Here is an 8,433-nt window from a genome sequence, read left to right as displayed (position 1 = left end):
CTCCTGTTCTGTACCCCAGTCAAAACTGGCAGCCTTTCAGGTTATGTGATAAATGGGCCGAGTGAATAATAAATGAGGAATGTGTTGCCTCCAAAATCGAAATATGTCTACTAGGCATTGTGCCTCTTTCTTGGTTGTAGGAGGGGCCAAATGCAGCAACTTATCCTTCACCATAGAAGGAATATCTCGACACACCCCACGCTACTGAACCCCTAGAAATTTTACTAAGGTAGTAGTTCTCTCAATCTTTGTTGAATTTATTTCCCATCCTCTGCCATGCAAATGTCTCACTAATAAGTGCATTGTGTTTGCTACTTCTTGCTCACTGGATCTGATCAGCACAATGTCATCAATGTAACAGACCAATGAGATATCTCGTGGAGGCAAAAAGCAATCAAGGTCTCTTTGAACAGGATTATGACACAAAGCTGGAGAGTTGATATACCCCTGAGGTAGGACAGTAAAGGTATATTGTTGGCCTTGTCAACTGAAGGCTAATTGCATCCGGTAGGCCCTAGGGACAGGAATAGAGAAAAAGGCATTTTCCAAGTCAATGGCTACATAAAGGTACCACGAATTGTGTTAATTTGCTCAAGCAGTGAAACCACATCTGGTACAGCAGCTGCAGTTGGAGTCACTAATTGGCTAAGCTTATAATAATCTGCTGTCATTCTCCAAGATCGATCTGTCTTCCACACAGGCCAAGTTGGAGGGCTGAATGGGGATGTGGTGGGAATCACCACCCCTGTATCTTTCAAGTCCTTGATGGTGGCACTAATCTCCACAATCTCTTCAGGGATGCAATATTGTTTTTGATTTACTAGTTTTCCTAGGTAGAGGCAGCTCTAATGGTTTCCATTTGGCCTTTCCCATCATGATAGTCCCCACCCTATCAGTCAGGGAACCAATGTGGGCATTCTCCCAGCTACTAAGTATGTCTATGCCAATTATGCATTCTGGCATTGGGGAAATGACCATAGGATGAGTCTGGGGACCCACTGGACCCACTGGACCCACTGTAAGTTGAAACTGAGCTAAAACTCCATTAATTACCTAACCTCCATAAACCTGTACTCTAACTGGAGGACCACAATGATGTTTTGCGTCCCCTAGAATCAACGTCAGCTCTGAGCCAGTGTCTAGTAGTCCTGAAAATGTCTGATTATTTCCCTTTCCCCATTGCACAGTTACTCTGATAAAAGTGTGGAGGTCTCCTTGCAGAAGGATGGGAAAAAGATTAATAGCATAAATTGTTGGTAGTGTAGTGGGGTACTTCCTCAAGGGGACCTGGCCTCCCCTTCACTCAGGGGGTTCAGGGTCTGTAAACTGACTCAAGTCTGGAAATTAATTGAAGGGCCATGATTCTTTGCTTTTATAATTCAAATTAGTCTTTTGTCCAATCAACTTGGAAGTTTTCTGCTTATATAAACTAAGTAGAAATGCAGTAGGCTTCCTATCAATTTCACTTCTAGGTACACCATGATTAATTAGCCAATGCCAGAACTCTCCATAAGTCAGACTATTATGATTGCTGCTTTGCCTCTGCTGTCCATTATGGTAGCTACATCCACCTTGCCTTTGAAGGTTGAGTGCCTCCACTTGGCCTCTGCTACCTCAGGATCCAAGTATTCCCATTGCATTTAAATTTTGTAGTTGAGTGACTGTGGTTCCCACTGTTAGATCTGGCATTTAGAGAAGAGCAATCACAGAACTTTTTGAAGATGCAGGCGCTGCCCTCACAAATCTATTTCGCAAAGCACTGGTTAAGGGTATATCTTCTGTACCCTCCCAGTTGGGATGAGTAGGTCTCAAGTGACTAATCCACTCTAGCATCCCAATCTCCTCAAGCCTTTGGATCCCTTCCTCTACATTAAACCAAAGGAGATCAGGCATTTCTAACTCGCTCACAGTGGGTCATCTTTTAATCCATATTTCAGCTAACCAAGCAGATAAACTATTGGAACCCTTTTTAACTACCCAAGCTGCAACACTGAATATAGAATCCCTGTTTAGTGGGCCCAAATAAATAAATTCAGCCTGATCCAACTCTATGTTCCTTCCACCATTATCCCACACCCTTAGTATTCATTCCCATGCCTATCCTCTAGATTTCTCCTTATCTAAATTAGAAAACTCAAGCAGTTCAAGTGTAGCATATCTCCTCGTGGGTCACACCCCAAACCTCACCTGTAGGGGCCTGCTAGGACTTTAATCTAGTTATAGGTCTAGAAGCAAACAGAGGTGTTGGGGATGGCTCCTGAGGAGAATCAACATTATCTTGCTGGAAACTACCTCAGGAGAGGCCATCACTTTTACCTCAGGCAGCACATGGTTTATCTCCTCAGACAAAGGTGGAAAGGTTGACGGCAGCATGGGTTGGGGAGGGGATGTTGCCTCTACTGGGGATGGGGAAGCTGTTTCTTTTGGCAAAAAAGCTTCATCAGAGTTTACAAGCTCAGTATCCCTAGCTTCATCAGGGTCCTCCCACACATCCCCATTCCAAGTTGTAGGGTTTCATTGTTTTCCAATCAATGCCCTCACTTTAATAGTAGACACCTGGTGAGACTGTGCATGCACCTTTCATTGCAGGTCAGTCACTTGCATGATAACAACTTGTGTCTGATTTTCCACAATTTCAGCTCTTTCTCTACAGGAGATAAGATTCTCACTCAGGGCAATCTTAACAGATTTGACATTCAGTATCTGCTTCTGAAGCCAGGAGTTAGAATCCTCGAATTCATCATTTTCTTTTATCACTTTTTCCAGTGAACTTAGGAGCAACCAAACAACTTCATTATATTCCTTGGTTCTCCACATATAGTCAAAGGTATTATGTATAGAGTCACTAAATGCCTCTCATGAGCCATGAATCAGGAGTGTTAAATGCATTTATTTTGCATGATTCTCTAAACAGTTAATACCAAGGACTATCAGTGTTCTCCATACTATTAGAAGTATAGTCCTTAGCATTTTGGGGTCTAATCATAGTAAGCAGCCAACTCTAGAATCCCCTAAACCATGAAGGAACTCCATCCTTAATATTCTGTTCCTCTAGAACCACTCCTAGTACCTAAATCTGTATTAGCCAGGGTTCTCTAGAGGGACAGAACTAATAAAATATATATATAGAACACTGATAGTCCTTGGTATTAGCTGTTTAGAAAGTTACACAAAATAAATGCATTTAACACTCCTGATTCACTGCTCATGAGAAGCAAGGAGTTTAGTGTATTTATAAATATATACAGTGTATGAGAGAAAGAGTGAGAGAGGAGTTTATTAAGGAATATTAACTCACATAATCACATGGTCCCACAATAAATCATGTGTAAGTTGAGGAGCAAGGAAGCCGGTTGGAATTCCAAAGCTGAAGAACGTAAAGTCTGATGTTCAAGGGCAGGAAGCATCAAGCACAGAAGGAAGATGTAAACTGGGAGGCTAAGCCAGTCTGGTCTTTTCATGTTCTTTTGCCTGCTTTTTACTCTGGCCATGCTGGCAGCTGGTTAGATTGTGCCCACCCAGATTAAGGGCGGGTCTGCTTTCCCATACCACTGATTCAAATGTTACTCTCCTTTGGCAGTACCCTCACAGACACACCCAGGATCAATACTTTGCATCCTTCAATCCAGTGAAGTTGACACTGAGTATTAACCATCACAGAGATACCTGAGATACTAATACCTGGCATAAGCAAACAAAAACTAAGCTTATACCATAAAAAAAGATTCTAATAGGCTAAAAACAAACCAGGAAGTGGAAGCCCATTATGAGTCCTCCTATTCTAAAAATAGAGTGATGATCTCTATAAGTGGAGAACATCTGTTCTATAGGGTCTCAGGTATTAGATTCTCCTGCTACAAAGCCTTTAGGGATGTTGTGTAGGCTGGCCACCACAAACTGCATCTGTATACTCAGAAGATTATCTAGACCATCAAATTCTTCATATTCGTCAGAAAAAGACAAGAAGGCAGTGTATTTGGGCCAAGCCCATCCTACTTACATATATGCTCTCCTACTTTCTCCCAGTAGGGATTCCTTGAAGCAATGAGGACATATCAGTCAGAGCATAATGTCAACTGAGAAGGGTAATTTGACACTTAGAGCTGCCTTTTCTATCTCCCTTCTTCTGACCCAAATCAAACCTTCAGCTGTCATTCCACCTCCTCCTGCCCTCCATATCTAGTCTACTAACAAGTTTAAGCAAATAAACCTGCTTCCTAACTTGAATCCATCTACTTCTTTCTGTTTTTATTGTCATCATAGATGAAGCTAATATATCTGTTTACTGAACAATGGCATGAGCTTCATAATTCTCTCAGCAACAACTTTTATCTTTCTCCAGGTCATTCTTTAAGAATAGTCAGCACTTAGAAATGCTATTTCAATAATGTCACTACTCTGTTTAAAGCCCTTCATTAATTAATATAAGAAATAAAATATTGAGCAAGATCTATATGCTCTAAATTATCTGGCTTCTCTCTTTGCATCCAAGACCCTATTTTGCCTCCATGCCCCTCTTTGTTTGTGCTCCAGCCTAATACCTCTTGTGTAGTTCCTTAAACGTTCCCATGTTCTTTCCTCCCTCTAGGCCTTGGTAGTTCTCTTCCTACCATTTCACCTGGTTGACTCCTCTATATCTCTCCGATACCAGCCAGTTTGTCTCTTCCTCATGGGAGTCCTTCTGGCCTGTGGATTTACTCAGGTTTTTCAGAAATACTGTCTACATTTTCTGTATTTTTTCATCATTGAACTCATTACAGTTTATAATTACACATTTGTGTGATTTTGATTATTATTTGTTTCCTAAACTAAAAGCTCCAGAAAGACAGGTCCATGACTATTTTTGTTTTCCATGAAATCTCCAGTATATATAATAGTTGCTTAACAATATTGAATAAATGAAAGCATGAATAAAACCCAACTCATTTTATTCTCTTCTCCAAGTTTGAAAAGATTTATATTTTCTTTTTCTTTTATTTCTAATTGACAAATTATATTGTCTGTGTTTATGGGGCACAGTGTGATGTTTTGATATGTGTATACGATGTGGAATGATTAAATAAACTCAATTAAATGTTCTTCGCCTGACCTACTTAATGCCCTTTCTTTGACTTGGCTTCAGGTGTCCAATAAGACCTATATTCTTAGGGAAGCAGTAAGTAACAAGCAAAAGCTAATTATTGTGTGAAATATTATAGCTGATCAATCTCCATCTTCTCTCATTCCTTATCTGACAGTAACTTTTTATCTATTCTTTTCAGAATGAGAGCTATTTATGATTTTCTCCTTTCTGTTTAGGAAGTCCAAACATAGTGCTAAAAGGAATGAAATTATGTTGAATATTAGAAAGCAAACTGCCTGCTACATGTGTATCTTTTCCATCATATTGAAACAACGTCTTTTCAGTAATTCTGGTGTGCCAGATTTCTATTATATATCAGGCACTATTCTTTCTAAAATTTTCTTTTCATATATTTCAAAAAAATGTAATAGGAATTCTTTAAGAACTGTATTGATTATTCCCAGACTGGAGTGCAGTGACGCAATCTTGGCTTACTGTAACCTCTGCCTTCCAGGTTCAAGTGATTCTCCTGCCTCAGCCTCCTGAGTGGCTGGGACTGTAGACCTGCACCACCTGACCCAGATAAGTTTTTGTATTTTTAGTAGAGACAGAGTTTTGCCATGTTGGCCAGGCTGGTCTCAAACTCCTGACCTCAAGTGATCTGCCTGCCTCGGCCTCCCAAAGTGCTGGGATTACAGGCAAAAGCCACTGTGCCTGGCCAATTATTTCTGTCTTAAAGTAAGACTCAGAAAATTAGGCAAATTCTTTGAAGTCACACTGGCTTAATGTAGGTTCCAGGATTGAAACCTAGCTCTCTCTGATTCAAAAACCAAAGACAGAACAATACTCCTTAAATTGGGCTGAAATTGGGGACCCTATAGAACACATGGTCTCCACTTGTAGAGGGATCATCACTCTATTTTTAGAATAGGAGGACTCATAATGGGGTTCTGCTTCCTGGTTTGTTTTTAGCCTATTAGAATCTTCTTTTATGACATAAACTTAGTTTTTGTATGCTAATGCCAGATATTAGTATCTCAGTAACTGATTATTTTTTTCCATGTTCACTCAGAGACTATTTGGGAAATGCAAAGAGAAAATGTCAGGCAAGTTTGTTCTACTGGTCAATATAGCATTACAGTCAATAAAACCTCCAGGAGCTACATATAGGACTATGAAACTTATGCTTCGATGTTTCTCTTTTCATGAAGATCTCAAATAAAGTAACTTAGATTCTATCAGGTGGTTCTACCCTGGATACATCCACCTTTCCATAATATTCTCAGTCACTTGTACTGCACTTAACAAGTGTCAGAGTTTCATGCCAAGATGCTGGTATGAATTTCCTTGGGCTCTGTGAAACTACCTAAATCTACATTGCCAAAATGTTCTCATCCTGCAATCCCACCAAGTTGTGTTCTCCATTTTAAACTGTTAACAGTGAATTCCTCTTTCTAACCAAAATTATCTTTCAAATCAGTGGCTTCAAATGATGAGATTACTGGGAGTTACTTCCTAGGTCCCAGGAATTTCTAAACAATACCTTCATTACTGAAGTCTCTAAGTGCTGTTAAACCTTTTGCACCAGTTCATTTAACTGCTCTTTTGCTTTTATGAAAAACTAAATATATTTAACATATATGACACTGTGGAAAGGACTGGCACCTGTGGTCATGATCTCAATATTTAATAGATTTCTTCCCCCTAAGAAGCTAATAATGGGAGACTGAGAGAAGTCACTTAACTTCTCCAGTGTCACAGTTTCTTTATATGTAAATCAAATGGTCTGAATCACTAAAGATTCTTTCAGCTCTAATGAATTCTGCTCTGTCTCTTTTCCCGGTGACACAGGTCATAACAGGTCATAGCTACTAGGCAGTCATGAGAAACAACTAATAGAGTTTTTAAATGATAAAACAAAACAACCAAAACACTCAACATCATTTATCTAGCACAAAAGAGAATTTTTATAGCCTCTAGCAATTCTTCTTGTAGTTGAAATTTTAGTACCATGCTTTTTCAGGGAATCGTACTGGAAGATGAAATAAAGGTTTTTTTTCCCCTAAACTTATTGATCAACAGGATGTCCAGCTAGTCCAAAGTGCAGAAATACACATGTAATGTGGCTCTACAAATGTAAAGTATAAACATTTTGATAAAACTAATGAGAATTTATTTTCCCTTGGCATGGTATCCATGTAAGACATTCATTTGCAATTTTTGAGGAAGCTGAAGAATAAAAGTAAAATCAAATAACTTGTTTTTTAGCTTTTCCTGCAGAACTCAGCAGTCAAGATGCCATTCTAGACTTCTCTCACTCACCAAGAATAGTGGTACCTTGGGAACAGACATAGACCTCAGCTCTTACATTTCTAGGTTCAGATCCTGTCAGTGCTACTTAGTCCTTAGAGCCCTTGAAAATTTACATCACTTCTTTATTCTTAATTTCTTATCTGACTCCTTTTCAAGATTGTTACATGATTCAAGTTATACAGGTACACATGTTATAAACATATTTATTTGCCCATTCTTCCTTCAAGTCTCTAAATCCATGAAAAAATTATAATGTCATTCTATGCACCATTGCACCTAAAGGGTCATTTACAGTGACTGGAAATAGTATACTGTCAATAAATGTTTGTTGAATAAGTAGTATTTTTAAGAGCTTAACATGTTGTCTGATGCTTAGCAGATATTTGAAAAAATGAGTCATTTTTACCTTTTGAATTTTTCCCTCGCACATAAACTCATGAAAAAAATTCAAATTATATCTAAATTAGGCATGTCAGTTATTTTCCTATTGTCTGAATTCCAAACCCACACTTCTAGATTGCTTTATGATGCAGCGGCTAGAACTCTGAAAACTACATTCCTTAGACTTCCTTGCCCAGTGGCTTCTGTTTTTTGAGTTCTGTTGATAAGAGACACTAGAGGAAGATTGAAAGACAGAAGCAAGGCAGAAAGGATATTTCTTTTTTACATTCCTGCTTTTTCAGGATTCCCAGTGCCAGCACCAAATGCTCCCTCAAAGCTAGCAGGAGCAGCTAAGTGGTATCTCCACCTCAGAGGTCTGAGAATAGTTTTGTCTGTAGAATTTTTTCTTTGAGCTTCTAAATTTTGGCGATTTCACCTCTTCTCTTTAGTTTCCTAAACAATACAGATAATAGCTATTATCTTCAATTACTATCTTGGAATTTACTCAGTATTTCCTTTAGGCTCTTTCAGCTTTCCAATGCCTGTATAACCAATTCTTAATATTAAATTCTTTCTGTTGATATGCCTGGTAAGGTTTTCAATTTTCTTGAATAGGCCCTGATGGATGCAATGTCTACTTACTTTTTCTAAGTATGCCCACCCCTATACAATTTTTT

The sequence above is a fragment of the Macaca nemestrina genome, chromosome 14 (genome assembly GCF_043159975.1).
Source record: "Macaca nemestrina isolate mMacNem1 chromosome 14, mMacNem.hap1, whole genome shotgun sequence".
In the NCBI taxonomy this organism is placed as follows: domain Eukaryota; kingdom Metazoa; phylum Chordata; class Mammalia; order Primates; family Cercopithecidae; genus Macaca; species Macaca nemestrina.
The sequence above is the reverse complement of the archived record's forward strand: the minus strand, read 5'-3'. Positions refer to the sequence as shown.